Source organism: Alligator mississippiensis, chromosome 1, assembly GCF_030867095.1.
Source record: "Alligator mississippiensis isolate rAllMis1 chromosome 1, rAllMis1, whole genome shotgun sequence".
In the NCBI taxonomy this organism is placed as follows: domain Eukaryota; kingdom Metazoa; phylum Chordata; order Crocodylia; family Alligatoridae; genus Alligator; species Alligator mississippiensis.
Genome location: NC_081824.1, coordinates 431,179,241 through 431,202,643, shown reverse-complemented (window position 1 = coordinate 431,202,643; position 23,403 = coordinate 431,179,241). Strand labels below are relative to the sequence as shown.

Below are 23,403 nucleotides of genomic sequence, written 5' to 3'. Positions count from 1 at the left end.
AGGAAATATCTGTCAATTTCATCCTCCGCCTCCCTGATCCCCCTCAGCCTGCTAACCTCCTCCCGGAGCTCCCTCACCTGTGCCTCCAGAGCCCTAAGACGGGCACCTGCCAGACAGGTGTGGGGGCCCCCAATCTCTGCCCCCCCCAGCCCTGCTGGGGATCCCCCACAGGCCAGGAGGTAGGGGGACATCAGCTCCCCCATGGGCTCAGTCTGGGTGGAGGCCTCAGACCAGCCCTGGGTAGCCTTGTCCCCCTGGGCAGAGGCCCTAGCAGCACTCCTTATAGACACCATTCTAAGCTGCTGTTTGTAGACCTGTGTGGTGTCTACTCCCTACCCCTACAGGAGTCCCACTCCCTGCCCTCCCGGCCTCCCCGCTGGCGCGAACGCCTGCGCAAACGCTGGCGTGCTCTTACAGAGCACGCCTGTTTGCGCGCTCTGTTTGCGCTGCGCGGCTCAGGAGTGCGGCTCCCTACCGGCTCAGCTATATGGGACCCGGGGGGCTTCCCCTCCGGATCCGGCTCAGCTGCGCTGGGTCCCTCCGCCCCACTTACCTTCGGGGGGGGGATCAGCTGCTGCTGCCCCCGCTGCCGATTCCTCTGCTGCTGCTGCCGCCGCTGCCGCCACCGCCTCCGGTCAGTCAGATGGTTAAGGGGCACACATGCGTGCGGGACACACGTGTGCCTGACTCCTCTCCTTCCCGCTGCTGGTTCCCGAGTGTAACCCATGACTAAAATGGACATAGGCAACCCTGTTGCATGACCACAAACCATAGCACCCTAGCCTGCCACAGGTAAAAAACAAAGACAACAGTGGACAATGTCCTGCAAAAGTTAATATAATACACTTGAGAAATCCAAGGAAGAGGGCCATCTCCTCCACTATAGAAGAAATCTAAACCCTCCACAGTCCATACTAGGGGTGCACCGATAGAGATTTTGGGGGCTGATGCCAATACCAATCCAATACGGCTGCCATCAGCTGGTAAGTCCGGTGTGGTGGGAGGGGAGGGAAGGGGTGTGGGGGGCAGATCAACATCCCCCATGGTGAAGGCGGGGGCAGGGGCAGGGACAGGCACTGCCCAGCTGCCTGTCCAGAGGGAGGAAGTCACAGGCCGGAGCTGCAGCTCCTTGGAGGGGGGCAGCTCCTGTCACTGCTTGCACCCCGGACGGGTGGGGGTGTGACCCTGGAACTGTGTGGTGTAGGGCAGGCTGCAGCTGCGGGGTTGAGTCATGTGGAGCTCTTCTTTCTGGGGTCTGGGTTCTGAGCAGGCTCTGGTGGTGCTGGGAGGAGGCTGCAGTCACCCCAAATTTCACCTCAGCTCCACTCACAACCCCACACCAGCACCTGGCACAACTACAGCTTTTCCCGGCACTTGGGTGGAGGTGGGGTGTTGAGCCATGGCTGCACTGGGCACGGGGCTGGGAGTGGAGCTGCAGCTAAATTTAGGGTGGCAGCAGCCTCCTCCCAGTGCTTCCAGAGCCAGCTTCAAGCCCAGCCCCCCCCGTGAGAAGAGCCCCACACAGTGCCAGCTCCGCCTCCACCCTGCAACTGCAGCCCACCCCTCACCGCCCAGATCCAGGGGCACATGGCTCCCCCCCCCCCTCCCTGCCCTCCTGCTGCTACTTGAATCCAGGGAGCTGCACCTTCATCCCACACCCCCTGCCCCTCTGCCCCAGCTGGGCAGCACCTGCCCTTGCCCTCTCCCTCACTGCAGGGGGCTTTGATCTTCCCCTGCATGCCACTTCCCTCCCCTTCTGACTCACCAGTTGGAGGCACCTCTCCACACTGCTGGCTCTGCTCCTACTGCACTGTGGCTGCACACAGCACAGACATTTATCAGCCCCATCACCCGATATCCAATATAGATTAAAAATAATAATCATCGGACCGATGTATCGGTGAACTTCTAGTCCATACCTATCTGACCATGGGGTAAAATTCCTTCCTGATCCCAAACATGGCTATTGGGCTGACCCTGAGCAGAGGGGCAAGAGTTTCTAGCCAGGAAACCTGTACATTTCAGACCCAGCAGGACCACTAGTACACTCTAATTCTAATCCCACCCTTGGCTGTAGCTAGTACTCAATGTTCCTAAGGAAAGCAAACTTCCTCCTTCTGCCAACCCCTAATGCTTATAGCAAAGAGGGGGAAAATCCTTCTTGCCTCCATGTGGCAACCAGCAAAGCCCAGATGCATAGGAAATGCTCTCAGTGGGTGCATCTACACGAGATGCTTACTGAGGAGTTGCCTAATTAGCTCCACAGTAAAGTCTCAGCATCTACATATGTGGCCCTATTAGGCCGCAGGAAACTAATAAACTCTTGCCATAGCTTAGTACTTGTAAATACAAGTACTGTCCTGTGGCAGCATTAGTTAGTCCACCAAAACACACATGTAGATGGGTACAAGGGTGCTTCAGTGTGCTGTGGAGGGGCTGGCTGGGGGAGCCCCCATGCTGACTCAGGTCAGAGCAACCCTGGGCTGGCAGGCTGATGGGGAGTCCCTCCCCCCCCCCCAACCCCTTGCCCCAGGTGCCTTGCCAGCCTTAGCTGCTCTGGCCCAGCTCAATGTGCTGCAGCCCTGCACCCACATATTCCCAGGAGCTGCATTTACAATAAACTCCAACACAAACTGTGCCAGAGTTTATTGCATCACACTAATTGAACGTGCAGATGCACCCAGTATAGCATAAGCGTAGCTATACCTAGATCATCCATAACCAGTTCTTATCCAGGCTCTTCTTGAACACCTCCAATGATGCAGATACCACAACTTCCCTAGGCAGTTTATTCCACTGCCTTACTGTGGAAACAGTGAAGAAGTCCATTAGTCCATTTCCTGTTCTCTGCAGCTAAAGATCAGAACCTTTTCTCTCTATGATAGTTTTCAAATATCTGAAAGGCTATTATGTCCCATCTTAAGCACCTTCAACCAACTGAACATGCTTATTTCCTTCAACCTTTCCTCCTGCATCACACCTTGGCTTCCAAGCCTTTTATCATTTTTATTGCCCATCTCTGGACCCTCTAACTTCTCCATATTCTTTTGAAAATGCTCAAAAACTACACAGTAGCCTAGATGAGGCCTAACCAATGCCTAGTAAAAAGGCACTATCACCTTCCATGTCTTGCACCTAATGCTCCTATTGATGCAGCCCAAAATTGCATTCACTTTGTGTAGCTGCACCATACAGCAGACTTATATTGACTCTCTGATACACCACGGGTGCAACTACATGAGACACTTTACTGCAAATCAAATTAGTCTGCTGCACAGTAAAACATCATCATCTACATGTGCAAAGCAATTAGGGCACAGTAGACTAATTTACTATGCTGCCAGATAGTAATATACTACACTGCCAGATACTACTTGCATCTGATGAGACTGTGTTTAAAAACATGTGTAGACAGTGACATCAGGATTAGTTTACTCCAAATTCAGCTATATAAGTATATATATATTCAGTCCCATTATTTTCATGTGTAGACATGCTCCATGACTCCTGGATCCTTTTCCATATAGTAATGCCATCCAGTCAATTGTCACCCATTTTTTTGTGTTTTGAATTGTTCTTTGGGAGGTGTAGCACCTTCTGTTTGTCAGCACTGAGCTTCATCCTGTTAGATCTAGACCAGCTTTCCAATCTGTTAAGATTCTTCTAAATTGCACTCCTGTTTCTATTGTGTTTGCAATCCTTCCCAGTTTCATGATATATGTAAACTTGCTCAAGACGTTCTCAATTCCAGCATCCAAATTCTTATATAATAAAGGGCTTAGTCCATCTGCCTGCCTGTCCATAACACTCTTGGAGCACTCTGATTAGTTAGTGAAACAACCAGAGTGCTGCCATGTTGGTGGGGAGGGAGCGGGGGGAAAAATGAGGCCAGCAGTGCTGGCCTCATCTCTCTGCTCTGTCCCTGCCATGGCAGCACTCTGTCACCTCCTGAGGAGAGGAGTGGAGGTGGGGGCAAGGCCAGTGGTACTGGAGGAGGTTGAGAGGATGGCAGGGTAAGCTCTCTATCTGCCTCCTCCCCCCAGCTCCTGGGAGGTAGTAGCAGCCTGGGGTGGTGGTGCTCCATTTCTCAACCCTGCTCCATCATTCTTGATGGGCATTTGGCTAGTCATTAATAAATACATTGAACAGAACTGCATCCAGGACAGACCTCTATAGGAATCTTTTTGAAAACTCCTGCCACTCTGACATGGATCCATTTAACATTACCCTTTGCTTGTGGCTATCAAGCCAGTTGTCTATCCACCTGATAGTAATTTTGTCTCGTCCACATTTCTCCAATTTATTTATAAGAAGGTCATGTTGGACTTTGCTAAAAGTCTTGCTGAAATGCAGATATGTTATATCTGCAGCATTCCTTTTATCCACCTAATCTTTTTGAAGACAGCACTCAAGTTTGTTTGGCACAATCTGTTCTTAGTAAATCCATGCTGCAAAGCTACTCATGATCAGCCTTTTCTCAGTGCTTGCAAATGGACTTCCTTGGCATACGCTCCAGTAAATTCCCAGGTATCAAAGCGAGACTAACTGGTCACGGTGCGTTTCCTGGGTCCTCCTTTTTGCATTTTTACAGAGAGACATTATGTTGGCCTTTTTTCAGTCCTCTGGTACCTTATCCATCTTTTTAAATATTATTGGCAGGGGCCTCAAGATCTCCTCTGTCAGTCCCTGGGATGAATGACTTGAATCAATTCAGACACACTAGAATCTCTTTGACTGTTGCTTTTGTTTTAATCCCTCAGTTCGTCTCCTTCCTTATCCAGATAACACTTACTAGCTATCAATTTTTGGTGACAACTGAGGCATAATAGTTGTTGAGCAGCTCTACCTTCTTTGTATCTTCTTTTAAGAGATTGCCTAGGCTATTTAATAGTTTTTGTTTTCTTTAACTTCCCTTTCTTTGGCTTCCCTCTCTTTTACTGTATCTACCCAAATCCAAGACAACTTGGAAAATTTAAGATGACCCCCACAATAATTCTATATGTGGAAAATTATAAATGTTATATTTTTTCCATGTGGAGAATCAAGTTATTAGAGGGTCATCTTAAATTCATTCTCCCCAACCCCACCATAGTGGTGGGGAAAGCAGTGGTGGGGAGTGAAGGGTCAGACCCCTGGCCCCTTGCCTTCATGCCTGGGCTTGCCTCACTGCTACCTGTTCCCTTTGTCCCCCTCCATCTTCTCCTGTCCCTTGTCCTCCTATGCCTGTGCCTGACTCCCTGCTACCTATCCTCCCACCCTTTGCTCCTTCCACCACCTGCCTTCATCCCTCTGTCCCCTGCCTCAAGCCAATATTCACATCTAAGACTAGGCCTTTTTCCCCCTATGTTAACTGGGGCCGGGGGGGGGGGGGGGCGGGGGGGATTTTTGTAAATACAGTATATAAAATTCCACCTCCATGGTGACCCTTTGCTGTTCTGTTGCCTGTATTCTACAGTATAGAAATACATTTGTTTATTTAGCTTTTTTTAATGTAAGTAGTTTTAACCCTCCATCACAAGCAGCTATACAATTTTGACACATTATTTCAAAGGGACAAATACCTGAACCTGTTTTCAGAGTTTTCTCTGATACAATGTTGTTTATTTACAAAGAATGTACAAAGTCATATTTTCCTGAAAAAGCAGGAATCAAACAGTGTACAATTCTAACTGTGCTCCTATCCAGTAGTTTACCCAAAAGCCTACCAGTGCTTAGCTCTCTGCTACTTCCCTCTCCACTTTGCTGGGCTTCTCGCTGTTCACATCATAGACCCCCTACAACTAATAGCTAGCAAACTCAATGGTCAATATATGGCTTGCAAATGCTTGTTTCAGGCAGTGACATCTACCTATGTTTTGTTTGGAGGATCCTATTATTTCAGATATTCGTTTCCAGAAAAGAGCTTTATGGTCTCTAACACTTATCCTAAATGAAGGGAAGCAGTATATTAAAGTTCAGCAAGGTTTAACCCACAGCAGTATATAAAGCTCCCATTGTTAGATAAAACAGCAGCAGCACACTTTACAAATTAAACAAAAGTAACTTTTAAGATATGAACCATAATTATTGAGAAAAATTAATAATTAATATTGAGGGAGCTCCAGGCTGAGGTGAGCAGGCTGCAGGGGATCAGGGCTGCAGAGGACAAGATTGACACCTATTTCCATTCACTGCAGGACCAGGCGTCCAGCATACAGACTCCTCAGGAGAGGCACACAACAGAGGAGTGGCGGAAGGTACCCACCAGAACCAGGGCTGCTCGGGCTAGTGTGGTGGAGGCTCCCCAGGTACAACTCAGGAATAAATGAGGCCCTGGCAGCCCTGGAGAAGGACGAAGGGGATGCATCCAGCTGGGACAGTGCCGCTCCATGCACGACACAGACAGCACAGAGAGGGAGCGCTAGGAGGAAGAAACGCTGAGTCCTCATCATTGGAGATTCCATCCTAAGGGGAACAGAGGGTCCCATCTGTTGGCCCAACCCCATGGCACACGAGGTCTGCTACATGCCTGGGGCTCAGATTCAAGATATCACAGAGAGGATCCTGGCCTACATTCGACCCTCGGACTAGTACCCCATGGTCCTTATGCATGTGGGAACAAGTGACATGGCCAGGGGCAACCCAGACTGCATCATGAAAGACTTCGGAGGCCCTGGGGGCCAAGCCCAAGGAGATGGGAGCACAGGTCGTATTCTCCTCTATTCTTCCAGTAAGTAGACAGACGGTGACATGAGGCCTGCATCGGTGAGGTTAACCGCTGGCTATGGAGCTAGTATGGCCAGGAAGGCCTCGGGTTCCTGGACAAAGACCCACACTTTCGTGCAGGGGACATGCTTGGGAGGGATGGGCTACATCTCTCCCCTAAAGGCAAGTGTCTTTTCTTCCAGGTTGGCTGATCTCATACGGCGTGCTTTAAACTAGCTTTGCTGGGGGATGGGGCCACAGGAAGACAGGAGGACACCTTCCAGCCAAGACTGGTGACATGCACAAGGAGTACCCAGGTAAGTGACGGGGGTCCAGGTAGTCCTAAGAATTGGGGGGTGGTGTATGCACCAATACAAGGCCTTAAATGCCTCTACACTAAAGCTCATAGCATGGGAAATAAACAGGAGGAACTCGCCCTCTGGATAGCTAGTACAAACCCAGACATAGTAGGGCTCACAGAAACCTGGTGGGATTCATCCCATGACTAGGAGGTAAACATCAGGGACTACAGACTATACAGGCAGGATAGAATGGGGAGGAGAGGTGGGGGTGCGGCGCTCTATGTCAAAGAGCAATACACTTCCTCAACTAAACAGGATGGAGTCAGAAGAGGGGCAGGCTGAAGTGCTCTGGGTCAGAATACAGGGGGGTCATGGGGAAAGAGACTTAACAGTGGGGGTCTACTACAGACCACTTGTAACCCAGGCAGTACTCCAAGAGGTACCCCCTCTCCAATCGAAGGGATCAAAGCAGGTGCACAAGCGATGCAGAAGGTGTAGGGACCCTCCTCCCCCTATAAAGCAGAGGCAAATCACTAATGGGGACTTAACCATATACCTTTTAATGAGAGAACAGTACTGGGAACATAACAGGTATAACCCAGGGGGGTATAGGGGACACTACAACGCCCCAAGGGGGCAGGATTTAACAACGGTTAGATACTTACATAGATGTATTCATCTAGTTGACAAAAGACAGGGTTAACAAAATATAAAACACAGATAGCAGAACAAACAGTACTGGCTGGCAAAATATAAAAGGCACAAAATGCAAAACGTCAACTAACAAGGAATATAGGGCCTAGGTGGGGCGGGGGGTGAAGAGGGAAAACGCAATGACCCCTTTCCACTACAACAAGAATTTCTCCCTGGTTTGATGTAAATATGCAGCCCCTTTCTTCTAAGGCTTCTCCAAAATGCAGCCCCCTTCTCTAGGGGCTTCTCATCAGTGTCCCCTCTCTGGGGCTGGGGTCAGTGCACCCCGAATGCTGCGCCCTTGCTGGCACTGGGGTCCCCACACTGCTGTGGGTCCCCTATGAGGCCTCCTGCAACCCCTAGTAGTCTCACCCAAACCCACTGGTCTTTAAGCAGCAACACAATGCAAGCCCCTGGGCTGTAACAGAAATTAAAGCCACTTGGCTAAAACATTATTCAAGCCTACCAGGGAATGCTTCATCCCGCAGTGTTGTCAGATGCTGCTCCTGCGGTAAGGCATCTCCTCCCTTCCCTGAGAGAACTCCTTACCCCTTGGCTGCTGGCAGGAAACTCCCTCTGGCCTCAGCTCCTAGGGTTTATAAGGAAGCCAGGCCCTGCCCCTTTCAGTCAGCTGACTGCTGGTAGGTGTGGGTTGCTTGCTAGCTCCAGTTGCCCTGGCAACCAACAGCTGAGCTTCTTACTCACTGCTAGGGCTCTTTCCTTAGCAGTTTCCTCTCTTTAGAAGCAGGGCACCCAAGTGCTTTGCGACAGTGAGGAAAGGGAATCCCAAGTCCTCCAATCATCTTTTACCCTTTCAAAACCCCTGGGCTAAATTGCTACCAGCTAGCCCACCACACACCCAACCAAGGGGAAGAGCTGGACTGCGAATTCTCAGGTCAGCTTGCGGAGGCACTTAAGGCAAGGGATGTAGTTGTCATGGGTGATCTAAATTACCTGGACATCTGCTGGGAGGAGCAGTCAGCCAGGTCGGACCGCTCACGAAAGTTCCTTGCTGAGATATAGGACCTCCACTTAACCCAGGAGGTGTACATTCCCACCAGGGGGAATGCCCTCCTGGACCTGGTCCTGGCCACAGGCAATGACCTGGTGAGAGGACTCCAGGTTCTTGACCACCTGGGTGACTGTGATCATCACCTACTGGAATTCACCATCCAGTTCAGGGTGTAAAGGGCCTGCAGCAAGGCAGTAGCCCTTGACTTCAAGAGGGCCAGCTTCAATGAGTTGAGGAGATTGGTAGGAGAAGCACTGGGGTCCTGGAGGGTAGGGGAACTGGGTGTCCAAGATGAGTGGTCGTTCCTTAAGAAGCCCAAGGAACGATCCTCCGAACCCAAGAGCTGACAGTCCCAGCGAGAATTAAAGTAGGCAAGAGTGCTCAAAGTCCCCCTGGCTCACCAAAGGCATTCAGGAACACCTGCAACCCAAAAAAGAGGCATACACCCAGTGGAAGGGAGGGGCTATCACCAAAGAGGAGTATACCTCCATCGCTCGGGTTTGTAGGGGGGCTGTTAGGAAAGCTAAGGCAGATACGGAACTAGGGCTAGCATCAAGGATCTAGGACAACAAAAAGTCCTTTTTTAAATACATAGGGAGTATGAAGAAAGCACAGGGTAATGTGGGGCCCTGCAGGATACGCTTGGCAATCTGGTGGTTGCACCAGAGGAAAAGGCAGAACTTTTTAACAATTTCTTTGCCTCCATTTTTTTCTGCAGGGACTGGGACTCCCCCACTGAGATTCAGGATGAACTCAGGAGAGACTCTGCCAGGCCTAGGGTCAGGGAGGACTGAGTTAGGGAACTTCTGGATGGGCTGGATGTGTTCAAATCAGCAGGTCCAGATGCTCTCCACCCCAGGGTTCTGAGGGAATTGGCAGGGGTTATCGAGAGGCCCCTGGCATTGCTTTATGAGCACTTGTGGTGCTCTGGCCAGGTTCCAGATGACTGGAAGAAGGCCAATGTTGTCCCCATTTTCAAAAAAGGGAGGAGGGAGGACCCGGAAAACTATAGGCCCCTTAGTCTTACTTCGATCCTGAGGAAGCTCTTTGAGATTATCCAGGAGCACATCTGGGAAGGACCAGCAGGGGTGGGACGATGCTCAGGGGCAACCAGCATGGGTTCATTAGGGGCAGGTCCTGTCAGACCAACCTGATTGCTTTCTACAATCAGGTCACAAAATCATTGGACGCAGGTGTTGCGGTGGATGTAGTTTTTCTGAACTTCAGGAAAGCCTTTGACACTGTCTCCCACCCCATTCTCATTAAAAAGCTAGGCAACTGTGGCATCAGTGCCTACACAGTCAGATGGGTTGCAAATTGGCTGAGGGGCCACACCCAGAGAGTGGTGGTGGACGGGTCATATTTTACCTGGAGGGATGTGGGCAGTGGAGTGCCCCAGGGCTCAGTCCTCGGGCCCACACTGTTCAATCTCTTTATTAGTGACTTGGACGAGGGGGTGAAAAGTATCCTGTTCAAATTCGCTGATGACACCAAGATCTGGTGCAAGGTGGGCATGCTAGAAGGGAGGGACAGGGTACAGCTGGACCTGGACAGGTTACAGGGGTGGGCAAATGAGAATAGGATGAGATTCAATACTGACAAGTGCAGGGTACTGCACTTGGGCAGTAAGAACCAGCAGCATACCTATAGGCTGGGGAACTCCCTTCTCATCAGCACAGAGGCAGAAAGAGATCTTGGAGTCATTATCAATTCCAAAATGAACATGGGCTGCCAATGTGAGAACATGGTCAGTAAGGCTAACCGCACCTTGTCATGCATCAACAGATGCATCACAAGCAGGGCCAAGGAGGTGATCCTGTCCCTCTATGCGATGCTGGTCAGGCCACAGTTGGAGTCCTGCATCCAGTTCTGGGTGCCACACTTTAGGAGCAATGTGGCCAGCATTGAGAGGGTCCAGAGGAGGGCCACTCTCATGATCCGGGGACAGCAGGGCAGACCCTATGAGTAGAGGCTACAGGACCTGAACCTGTTCAGCCTCCACAAGAGAAGGCTGAAAGGGGACCTGGTGGCCATCTATAAACTTACCAGTGGGGACCAGCAGGGAATGGGAGAGACCTTGTTCCCCTGTGCACCTCCCGGAGTAACAAAGAATAACGGCCATAAGTTCATAGATTCATAAATTCATAGATGTTAGGGTCAGAAAGGACCTCAATAGATCATCGAGTCCGACCCCCTGCATAGGCAGGAAAGAGTGCTGGGTCTAGATGACCCCAGCTAGATGCATATCCAACCTCCTCTTGAAGACCCCCAGGGTAGGGGAGAGCACCACCTCCCTTGGGAGCCCGTTCCAGACCTTGGTCACTCTAACTGTGAAGAAGTTCTTCCTAATGTCCAGTCTAAATCTGCTCTCTGCTAGCTTGTGGCCATTATTTCATGTAACCCCCAGGGGCGCCTTGGTGAATAAAACCTCACCAATTCCCTTCTGTGTCCCCGTGATGAACTTATAGGCAGCCACAAGGTTGCCTCTCAACCTTCTCTTGCAGAGGCTGAAGAGGTCCAGGTGCCCCAGTCTCTCCTCATAGGGCTTGGCCTGCAAGCCCTTAACCATACGAGTGGCCCTTCTCTAGACCCTCTCCAAGTTATCCGCATCCCTCTTGAAGTGCGGTGCCCAGAATTGCACGCAGTACTCCAACTGTGGTCTGACCAGCGCCCGATAGAGGGGAAGTATCACCTCTTTAGATCTATTCGTCATGCATCTGCTGATGCACGATAAAGTGCCATTAGCTTTTCTGATGGCTTCGTCACACTGCCAACTCGTGTTCATCTTGGAGTCCACTAGGACTCCAAGATCCCTTTCCACTTCTGTGCCACCCAGCAGGTCATTTCCTAGGCAGTAGGTGTGCTGGACATTTTTCCTCCCTAGGTGCAGCACTTTGCATTTCTCCTTGTTGAACTGCATTCTGTTGTTTTCTGCCCACTTGTCCAACCTGTCCAGGTCCGCCTGCAGCTGTTCCCTGCCCTCCGGCGTGTCCACTTCTCCCCATAGCTTTGTGTCATCCGCAAACTTGGACAGAGTACACTTCACTCCTTTGTCCAAGTTGCTGATGAATACATTAAAGAGTATCGGTCCAAGGACCGAGCCCTGCGGGACCCCACTGCCCACACCCTTCCAGGTCGAAACCGACCCATCCACCACGACTCTTTGGGTGTGACCCTCTAGCCAATTTGCCACCCACCGGACTGTGTAGTCATCCAAGTCACAGCCTCTTAACTTGTTCACCAGTATGGGGTGGGATACTGTATCGAAGGCCTTCCTGAAGTCTAAGTATACGACATCCACCCCTCCTCCTGTGTCCAGGTGTTTCGTGACCTGGTCATAAAAAGAGACTAGATTAGTCAGGCACGATCTGCCTGCCACGAACCTGTGCTGGTTTCCCTGCAGCATAATTTGTCCTGCCAGGCTCTCAAAAATGTGAGCCTTGATAATTTTTTCAAAGACTTTGCCAAGGATGGAGGTGAGACTGACTGGCCTATAGCTGCCTGGGTCCTCCTTCCTCCCCTTCTTGAAAATGGGGACCACATTGGCCCTTTTCCAGTCCTCTGGGACTTGGCCCGTGCGCCACGAGCATTCAAATATTCCTGCCAGTGGCTGTGCAATGATGTTGGCCAGTGCCTTCAGTACCCTCGGATGGAGCTCATCTGGGCCTGCCGACTTAAAGGCATCCAGTTCTTCCAAGAGACTCTGCACCATCTCAGGGTCTACGTATGGTAGTCTGGCACCTTGCTGCTGCCTCTCTACAACCCCAGTGAGAGACTTGTCGTGCCCCTCGCTTAGGAACACTGAGGCAAAGAACTCATTGAGGAGTTCAGCCTTGTCCCCCCTGTCCGTCACCAATTGCTTCTGCCCATTTAGCAGGGGTCCTATTCCTCCCTGGGCCTTCCTTTTACTCCCTATATATCTAAAGAACAATTTCTTGTTGTCCTTTACTTGGGATGCCATCCTCAGCTCCGTGGTAGCTTTGGCCCATCTAACTGCCTCCCTACAAGCACGAGCAGAGGAGGTATATTCGTCTTTGGTGATCTCTCCCTGTTTCCACTTTTTATGTGCTCCACTTTTGGCCCTTAGGCTGCCCTGGATTTCTCTGGTCAGCCAAGAAAGCCTCCTAGCTCCTTTCCCTCTTTCTCCTCGCATCGGGATTGTCTCCCTTTGTGCCTGAAGGATCATTTCCTTAAGACACATTAAGTTAAGTTGTTTGACAGTAGGTTCAGGCTGGACATTAGAAGACACTATTTTACTGTCAGGGTGGCTAGGATCTGGAACCAACTTCCAAGGGATGTGGTGCTGGCTCCTACCTTGGGGGTCTTTAAGAAGAGGCTTGATAATTACCTAGCTGGGGTCATATGAGCCCAGTATTCTTTTCTGCCCAGGGCAGGGGGTCAGACTTGAAGATCTACTTAGGTCCCTTCCGACCCTACATCTATGAATCTCCTAAATTAAATCTAAATATTGGCACCTGTCAAAAGAAGTCTATGGCCTGGGCACACATTACACTTAAGATGTGATTGATTAAGCTGTTAATTCATATCTAAGTTGTTGCCCAGGCACATGTTAATGCAAATACTGGCATGGTAAAACAAGGAATGTCACAAAGTTATTCGACAAAAAATGTGTAATAACTTTGTGCTGGTTCCTATCATGCCATGAATTGAATGTGTGGCCAGGCTGGGGCTCCCAGCCATGGGTGGTGCTGTCAGCTGATGGGGCTCCCAGCTTGGAGGCATATGGTGTGTTCCCTTGGCTGGGAGCACCATGTGCATTCCATGAGTCCCTATGGTTGGGAGCTTGGATCAGCTAACTGGGCTTCCAGCAACAGAAGCATATTGTGCGCTCCCATGGCTGGGAACCTCATCAGCTGACAGGGCTCTCAGCTGCTGGAGCTTGCTACTTGCTGGTTATCATGATCCCAGGCTCCCCCTGCACTGGCAATAAGGCATGGTGAGATCTGATGCTGGATCCCACAATTATGCCTCCTGCTATGTACAGATGGCATGACAAAGTGCAACTGTGGCATCCCACATCAGCTCTCATCACACCTTCACTTGCACTTCTTTCAGGCATGCATGGAAATCAAAGGTAATCCTCCCTCCACAAGAGACAAAGCAATGATGGAACTGCTCTGCAATTGCTGCCTTCATTTTGGCACCTTAAGCCATGAGGGAAAAATTGCCAGTGAACATACAAGCCAGGAATCTTTGACTCACATGGGTTACAGCAGTGCAGAGAGCACTGGTAGAACTTGGTTTCTCAGTTCTCCATCCCCCTCCTCTCTTCTATACCACACAGACTGCACCAGGCAGAGCCCTCTATAGCTGCAGCATGGATAGGAGAAGGCAGGATTTTATCTTAAGTGTTCTGCCACACAGTGCTCAATAATAACATTACATAAAAATTAAACAGTTGCTAGAAATATATATTTTTTGGCTTTGATACACATTATGAAATGTATTTACTGGCCACTTTCTTAAAGGCCTTGATTGCAGCATTTGATATCCAGGGATATCAACAGCAAAAGTATGGCAGCACAGCACTGTCTGGCTACACAAGTTAATACTAAAGGATTCTGTGGGGATGGTACAGCTCAAGTTGAAACCTGTGCCACCATGGCTTCACTGATATTGGTACCCAAGCTAGCTAGATTTAAGTTAATTTAATTTGGGTATGGCCCTGTAGCAGTAGAGCAACCTGCCAGCTCAAAGAGCCTAGGGCCAGTCTGCAGGTATATAAGGGTTACAGCCCAGCTGAAGGCCATAAGGAGTGATCGCAGGATGCCTAGGCAACAGGGCCAGTCGAGAGGGATAATTAGCTGGCAGGAAGATAAAAGCTGCCAGGAAAGGGAGTCAAAAAGAGAGACTTTCATAGAGAACTCAAAGAGGGGAATTAGTTTCCTAGGAAAAGGAGCTAGAAGTAGGAAGACAGCAGAGAGCCTAAGAGCAGAGAGCTAAAAGGAAGGGAACGGATGGGTCAGCTCATAGTTGAGCCCAGCAACTCCACCTGGAGTGCTGTTATCCTGAGAGTCGGCCTGCAATTATGAAGATGACTATGAGGCATGGAGATACCATAAGTGCATCAGAGACTCTGTATATGGCTTATGTTGACTGACTCCTGCTAGGAGGAAGCTTGCCTGGCAGAATATGGATGATAAACAGAATGGCTGTGAGCTAATAAAAGGACAGTGAAAGATTGGGTCTGCAGCTAGTTAACTTCAAACCTGTTACAGGGTCCAAATGCTGCAATCATATCTCCTGACATGAGTATAGGCACAACCTCTGTTGTTCTATCATTTAAACTGCCGTTATTAATAAACCAGTGTCCAGGGCTGGTAATTGCATACTGGGTGCATCTACACATGCAATTAATGCAAAGAAAAAAAAACTCCAGAGCAGTGTAAACTGTTCCTGGGCACAATGTCTACATGTGAATCTGGGACAGCAGCAATTTGAGCCAGGGCAGAGCAGGGCCCCAGTTGGCTGCACTGACTGAGTGCAATTAACGCCTGCAGCCAGTGTCTACACATGAGTTTCAGCACAGAAAATTACTCCATCATAAAATAGTATTGTCCCTGACAGTACTTCATAGTTTTATAGTAGCTAGGGTCAGGACGGACCTGAACAGATCATCTAGCCTGACCCCCTTCCACAGGCAGGAATGAATGCTGGGTTTACAAGACCCCAGACAGGTGATCGTCCAACCTCCTCTTGAATTTGCCCAAGGTAGGGGTGAGGACCACTTCCCTGGGAAGTTGGTTCCAGATTTTGGCCACCCTCACTGTAAAATATTGCCTTCTGATCTCTAACCTAAACCTATTCTCCATCAGCTTATTACCATTGTTCCTTGTCACCCCAGGTGGTGCTGGGGAGAATAGGGCTCTACCTATTTGCTGTTGATCTCCCCTGATGAGTTTGTAGGCAGCCACCAGGTCCCCCCTCAGCCTCCTCTTGCTGAGGCTGAACAGGTTCAGGTCCCTCAATCCCTCCTCATAGGGTCTGTCCTGCTGCCCTCTCACCAAATGGGTGGCCTTCCTCTAAACCCTCTCCAGGCTGGCCACATCCCTTTTGAAGTGCAACGTCCAGTACTGGACGCAGTATTCCAACTACGGCCTGACAAAAGTTGCATAGAGGGGGAGTATCACCTCTCTGAACCGGCTTGAGATGCAATACTATCTTATGGTACAGTAAATTAATTTACTGTGCCCTAATACCAACCCATGTGTAGATGGTGACACTTTACTGAAGAACTTATTACATTCTGAGTAAAGTACTTATGTAGATGCACTTTACTGTGGTACTGAGAAGAGGAGTCTAACTGGCTGGAACCCCAGAAGCATTCTAACCAATCCTGCCAGAATGCCCACAGGAGTAATGAGGGAAGCAAACATTCAAGAAAAGGCTGAGACACTTTTTAGATAGGATGCTGAATGCTCTTATGCCTTGTGCTGGGTCAGTTCACTGTTCTCTGTCCAATCTCTTGAGTCAGTGTTCAACTTCTCCTGATCTTTGTATTTAGGGGGTGCATCTACATGAAGCATTTACTGTAGAGCTGCCTAATTAGCTCCACAGTAGAGTCTTAACATCTATACATGCAGTCCTATTAGGCTGCAGGAAACTAACTCTGCTGCAGGTTAGTATTTGCAAATAAAGTACTCTCTTGCAGCGACATTCCTTACTGTGCAGCAATGCACATGTAGATGCTGATGGGGCTGCCTGGGGCACAAGGGTGCTTCAGTACGGGGCTTTCTGCCAGCTAGCACCACACTGGAGCACTCCCATGACCACACCAGCCCCTCTGCAGCATGTTGAGCTGGGTCAGAGCAGCCCCAGGCTGGCAGACTGACCCCCAGGGCTCCCTGGGGCTGCAGTCCTGATCACACATGAAGATGTGGCACCTGGGAGCAATAAATTCCAGTGCAATAAGTGCCAGAAATTCTTGTTTCACATTTATTTCATGTGTAGATGTGCCCAAGGAGTAACAAAGACTGAAATTGTGATTGGTAGAAGAGAGAAAACAGAATATCTTTATTACCTTTTCCTTCCTACTTATGACCACTTTCAGAGAACCAATTGCAATGGGTGCCTATACACATACACCGAGGCTGCTCTGGCGCACTGTAATTACAATGCAATTAATCGAGTCTGCTGCGCTGGAGTATGATAATTATTATACTCTGGCAGACTCCAGCATCACATGTATCAGTGTTCCCACAGTGAAAAATGGCAGCAGGCGCACTTTAACTAAAGCTCATTCAACCAGCTTTAGTTAAGGTGCCCCCACTGCCATTTTTCAGTACAGGGATGCTGATACACATGCCACCTACTGCCATTTTCCAGCATGGGGACGCTGATACACTCCAGGTGCTTTAATTGGGGCAGCTCTTGGAGCCACTCTAATTGAAGCATCCCAACCCCCCACCCCGAGGACATGTATAAATGCCCAATCAAGCCAATTTGTTTAAAATGCAAGGTGCATACAAATATGAATCCAAATATGAACCGAACTGTCAACTTTAATCCCTTCTAAACCAGCTAACATTTGTAGATAAAGCAATGCCATAACATGGGCAGAATTTCTACAGGTCTGCAACATGTTTCATGAAACAATATTGCCATAATATAAATAACAGATTTTCTTACAACTTCAGCGAAATACACTGAAACTTAGTAAAGCCTGTATCTTACAAGTTCAGGGATAGAAAAAGTCAAACTTCACCAGAAGAACAAACTAATTTTCAATCATTCTTAAAACTGTACAAAATATTTTTATTTCTTTTTTACTCTTGTGCCATTTCCTATGTATTTCAGTGCACTCCAGATGTAGAATTAACACTGTTGCAACGGATTAATTTATATACAGACATATTAATGTAATAAACATCTGAAATGGAAAAGAGACTAATAGCTTCAAACATAAAGGGGTCAGTCAACTCTTATCTTCCCTCTGTTAAACAGAAGTTAATCAATGTATGTAGGGCTCTCTTTTGCAGATAATATAAAGCATCTTCACAGACTTACATGCAGCTACATTACTGGAGACTAATTTGTGAGAGCTTGAGAGATGATGCAATATATTAACTACTACTTGTGAAAACATTAACTGGTATAATTAAAGCTGCTGTCATTCATTTCCTCCTTTCCTCTTTTACCTGGAGACTTGACTGGACAGCAGTAAAAGAGGCAAAAGATGGATTTTGAGGCATATCAGGAACTAAGAAAGACTCCATGAAGGATAATTCAAGCTCTGACAGTACTTCATCTTTATTACCAGGAAAATATATGTCCATAATATAGTCCCAGATGGTAGGAAGACAAGGCAAAGGAGATTCAACATCTCACTGACATCCATAATATGGACAGGTTTTTCTGCACCATCAAAGCCATTTATGGCTCAAGTACTCAGAGACCGAGCCCCTTGAGACCTAAGGATGGAAGAGACATGATCAAGAAAAGGGGAACCATTAGAAGGAGCATTCTGAAGCCTTTTCAATCAAGACTCTCCTGTTGATGAGTGTTCTTAACTCCATCCCACAACACCCAGTCAGAGACAATCTCAGAATCCATCCAACCCTTGATGAGGTGAGGAAAGCCATCAAGCAAATAAAGAATGACAAGGCATCTGGAACTGATGGAATTCCTGCCAAAATCTTCAAGGAACGGGGAGAAGAGCTCACATCACAGCTCCTATGCCCTCATTTTAAGGATCTGGAATGATGAGGAAATCCCAGATGACCTCAGAGGCACCATGATTGTGACAATCTTCAAGAAGGAGACAAGTCTGACTGGAAATTGCAGAAGGATTGCTTTGCTATCCCCTATGGGAAAGATCATTGTGAGAACCCTCCTGAACTGTTTCCTTTCATTTGCTGAAAAGGTCCTCCCAAAATCTCAGTGTGGGTTTAGGGTATCAAGAGGCACAGCTGACATGATCTTCATTGCCTGCCAGCTGCAGGAAAAATGTCAGGAACAAAATAAACCTGTCCACATGGCCTTCTTTGACCTCACAAAAGCTTTTGACTGTCAACCGAGCTGTGCAGGATCCTTCTGAACTATGGGTGCCCACCAAAATTCATCATCATTCTTTGCCTGCTCTAAAATGGTATGTGAGTGGTGGTTCTCAGTAACAGATCTATCACAAATCCCTTTGAAGTTAAGATGGGAATTAAGCAAGGCTGCCTCATCATTTCAAAACTCTTCTCTATTCCTTACCGCAATCCTACATCTAACCACCCACCAACAATCTTCCAGTCAGAATGGAACTAAACTACCAAATGAATGGTAAACTGTTTAATCTCAGCTGACTCTGAACCAAAACCAAGTTTACTCCGAAATTAATCACTGAGCTCCCATACGCTGATGATGCTGTAGTGCATTCTCCCTCGGAAACAGACCTTCAAGCAATCATTCACATCTTTACTGAGGCATACAAGAAAATGGGCCTGATGCTTAACGTTCAAAAGACTACGGTCCTCCATCAACAGGTTCTTAATAAGCAGTCCCCAGCTGCGGTAATTCAAATTCACAGTGAGACTCTGGAGAACATCGAGTATTTCCTGTACCTCAGAAGCCTTCTCTCACAGAAGGCTGACATCAGTGAAGAAATCCAACTTCACCACAAATGTGCAAATACAGCCTTTGGACACCTGAGGAAACATGTTCAAAGATCACAACATCAGATGGGAAACTAAGCTCATGGTTTATCAAGCATTCATGATCCCCACCTTACTATATGGAGCTGAGATATGGACAACATACAGATGACATCTCAAGCCACTAGAGAAGTACCATCAATGCTGCCTGCAGAAAATCTTTCAAATCCAGTGTGAAGACAGATGCACCACCATTAGCATCTTCTCACAAGCAAACACCACAAACATTTGAGGCAATGTTCATCCAACATCAACTTCTTCTAGGTGTCCGACTCCAGCTCAGTCAAGGCGTATGCAGTATTGACATCAACTTGTGGGTAACTATCGCCCAGGACCACCCCAAATGGAGGAAGTGTCTGCTGCAAGGCTCTCAGTACTTTGAAACTTTATGACAACAACAGGAAACGGAAAAGTGGAAGTGGCAGGAACAGTGTGCCATGGACCGAATCAAGAACCCAGAGCCACCCACTTCACATGGAAACACATACCCAAGCTGCAACAGAGTCTGTCGATCCCATATAGGCCTCATCAGCCATTTTTAACCTATAGATAAGACAATCATCCTTGTCTCTGAGGTATTGTTAATTAAGACAGGCCTAGTACGCAAACCCAGTATCTGCTGTGCTGAGGGGGGGGAGGACACACGACACCCAAAAAACAAAAAACAAATCCAAACACTTAGCTTATCTGCCATGTCTTTCTATTTAACTGCTGCCTTTCCTCCATGATGTCTCAATAAACCTACCAATCTTCTCACTGGCTTCCTGTTTCTGATGTACTAATAACTAAATATTGTTCCTTGTATTTTACCTTAGTCCTTCTAATTTCCCTCTATACTACCTCCTGCAGTTTGTTTCCTTCTTAAATGAGGTTGAAATGCCATATTCTGAAATGCAGAAGACTTGGATTTTTAGAAATGCCTCATCTCCCAGAAAAAGAAAACAACAAGAGTTAGTAGTCTAAACACCTTATTTATTCATGCAGTCAGGTAACAGTTAACTGTTATTGTAAACACACAGAATTATCTGAAAGTGGAAAATTTGCAACCACAAAACATGAAGGCAGGTTCGGGACTCTTAAAATGTGGCCCTTAGAGTGCAGAGTTCAAACAACAGTTTTTTGGAAACCAAGGGGCATTCTAAACATTTTCAAAGTATTGGTTCTCTGGTATACATGATCACTTTTGAGTAACGCAGCTTAAAATTGCTGTGCAACTTTGAAAAATCTGTGGCTTCCCTCCACCACCAAAAAGAAAGGAAAAAGAATGTTGCTACCTTCCCCACTACAGCGTCTCAGTTCATAGAATTTTAAAACTTGTTCCCACAAGGTATCAAAGAACATGATCATTAGCTTTAATTACAAGCTAAACTGAAGGATTTTTATAATTAAAGGGGAGTAACTAACATTTATAGTTTAATTTTGAGTTTCCATGATTAGGCAAAGTCCTTATTGGACGTATTGAATGCTACTCACAAAAGGAAAAGATCAGATAGATAAAACAAACGCAAATGAAGTTCACAATTTCTCTTCTTCAGGTCAAAAATAAAGAATTGTATGGTCACAGAAAAAATAAGTGATATAAAGAACCTGGCTGAAAAGAAAAATGTCTTTAGAGCAACCATGTCATGACAAAAATGACACAAAATCATCCACAGACTGTATTTTTTAAGTGTGATTTAAACAAGGACTGTGGATTCTTATCCCATTACCTGGGTTAGCTATGGTGACTCTTTTGTTCTTGTGGGTTTACTGCTTTTGCTTATCTCTCCCAGTACAGCGCCACTCTCCTTCCCTTCCCTTCCCCTCCATCTCCCTCTTCTCCTCCCCTCATCCTTTTTTGTTCTAATTTCTCTTTCCTTCTTACACTCTGCTCTTTGTAAGTTCTTTCACAGCATCTGATAAAGTGAGCTTCAGCTCATGAGAGCTTGTGTTATAGATATATATATTATTTATAGCTTGGGGTTTTTTTAATCATCACTTCAATGCTACCAGATACATTCAACCTGTTGACTTTCTCTGTGCTGTTACCCGCTTCCAATTTTCATACAACTGGTCAGCACTTAAACCTCATATTCCAGGCAGCTTGCTCCATTTTAGTGCAGCACCTTAGCAGCTCCTTGACACAGAAGCTATCTAGGAGAGCGTTGTCCAGTGTACTGCTAACTGACCAATTTCACACAATGGTGCTTTTGCACCTCTGGTGTGTGGCAGGAAAGTTCACAACATTGGCACATACCCAAAACTGAGGAGACTACACCTAAATGTGTACCCATATTATGCTTTGAAATTGAACAGATTAATTTTGGGGATGAACCAGAGTTTAAAAGAGGCTGGAAGCAGCCCGGTTAGAAAAGAGAATGGAGGGGGTGGAACAAACTCCCACAGCTGGAAAAGGAGGTGTTTGGAGAAGAGGCCAGGGAATGGACTGGAGAAAAAGAGGCATGCATCAGAGTTTTAATACAGGAAGTTTGAGAATTCTACCATTTTTATTTCATGCCCTATATCTACCTCCAGCTGGTCCTGCATTGGATTTAAACCTTAGCATTGGTTGGAACAGAGGTTATGGACATACATAGGGAGTGGACAAAACAAATGTGCTTTAACTTACTGTGTTGGCAAGCTAAGAATATTCCTGAATAGATACTAAGAAAGAGTGGACAGACAAGCTCTCCCACAGTACTTTGTGAAACAGTTCGTAGAGCAGCACAAATTAGTTGGCACTAAGGACTCTAATACATAATCCCAGAAAACGTAGAGCTTCACATGGTTTAATGCCGCACCAGTGTAGATACAGCTACAAAATGTATGACCCAAGTGTGGCTCTTCAGTATAGACTCAAAAATGGGCTCCATTAACCTGGGTTCCTGTCTGTGGAGCTCAGTAAAATCCAGGGAAAATACATAATCACAAAATCTGATGAAGTAATGGAATTCTTCTTTTGGTGCTTCCAGAAATAAAAATAGCAATTGTCCTAAGCATGATTGCTTTAAAATACAAAAGATGAAATAAAAGTTTCTAATTTGGGCCAAGGGTAGTCCAGAAAAAGAGAGTAAGGGCAAACTAGTCTCACTGAGATTCTTTCATACTGCCCTCCTGCCTTCAGGCCTGAGCCCTACCCATAGCCCCTTGCCAGTAGTAAGGTTTCTTTCCACCCAGCTCTCACACACTCCACTTATCCTCCAATTTTTCAGGGTATGTCTGGACTGCTTCCCCAGCACTCCTGAGAGTGCCAGAGAGAGGCATGGTCTCATGCACTCATTTCTACTCTAAACATGCCTTACCCTGAAAGGAGGCAGTGACACTGCCATGAGGGCATGTCTTACCAGCACTCTTCAAACACACTAGAAACAGAGCTTGATGGTGGCAATAGAGGGCACCCTTGTTTCCTCATTTCCAGGTCTGGCATATGCACAATAAGAATGGATGGGCAGGAATGGGCTTCTTGGTGGTGCACTTAGAAGTACCAGGAAAGTAGCATAACCATACCTTCAGGACTGCCTACTACCTGGCTGTCCCTCCATTTCTGTTCCCAAGCTGTTGCCTTTGGCCTACTGGTCCCACTCCTATGCAGATATTGGCTTCTTCCTAAAATTTGGAACTTTTATTTAAAGCTATATTTTTATTTCCAGTATTCTAGAGGTTATAGCATGTACTGTTGGCTGGATATTGGACTGAGAAGTAACACAAACCCAGCAACATGCCAGGTTCACTTTAACATTTTATTATTACATACATTTATAAAACCAGAAGAAAAACTGTTTGTAATCAGTAGATCTTCACACATTTTGGAAATATACCCACTTTTCCATTCCTATTAATATAAACAAATAATTTATTAGAATTATTTAACATGACAATACATGTCAATAGACAACAAATGGAATGTATGAAATACATGATAGATCCTTATTCCAAGTAGCTTACTGTTTAAAATGGAAATCAAATACATTCTACAAAACAAGAAAAACACAACAGAATATGAGGGCATTACATCTGGAACATTTCATAGAATAGGTTTTTAGCAAGTAATTTTTTAAGGATGATCAGCACAGAG

The 23,403-nt window shown here is 47.1% G+C and overlaps 1 long non-coding RNA gene across 1 annotated transcript; it reads left to right on the top strand.

Moving 5' to 3' along the window:
* Nucleotides 1–5,375: 5,375 nt before the first annotated feature.
* Nucleotides 5,376–20,102, top strand: LOC132247693 (uncharacterized). The gene is made up of 3 exons (XR_009458998.1): nt 5,376–6,709; nt 6,888–7,001; nt 17,856–20,102. It is a non-coding gene; the product is annotated as an uncharacterized LOC132247693 (long non-coding RNA).
* Nucleotides 20,103–23,403: the final 3,301 nt, after the last annotated feature.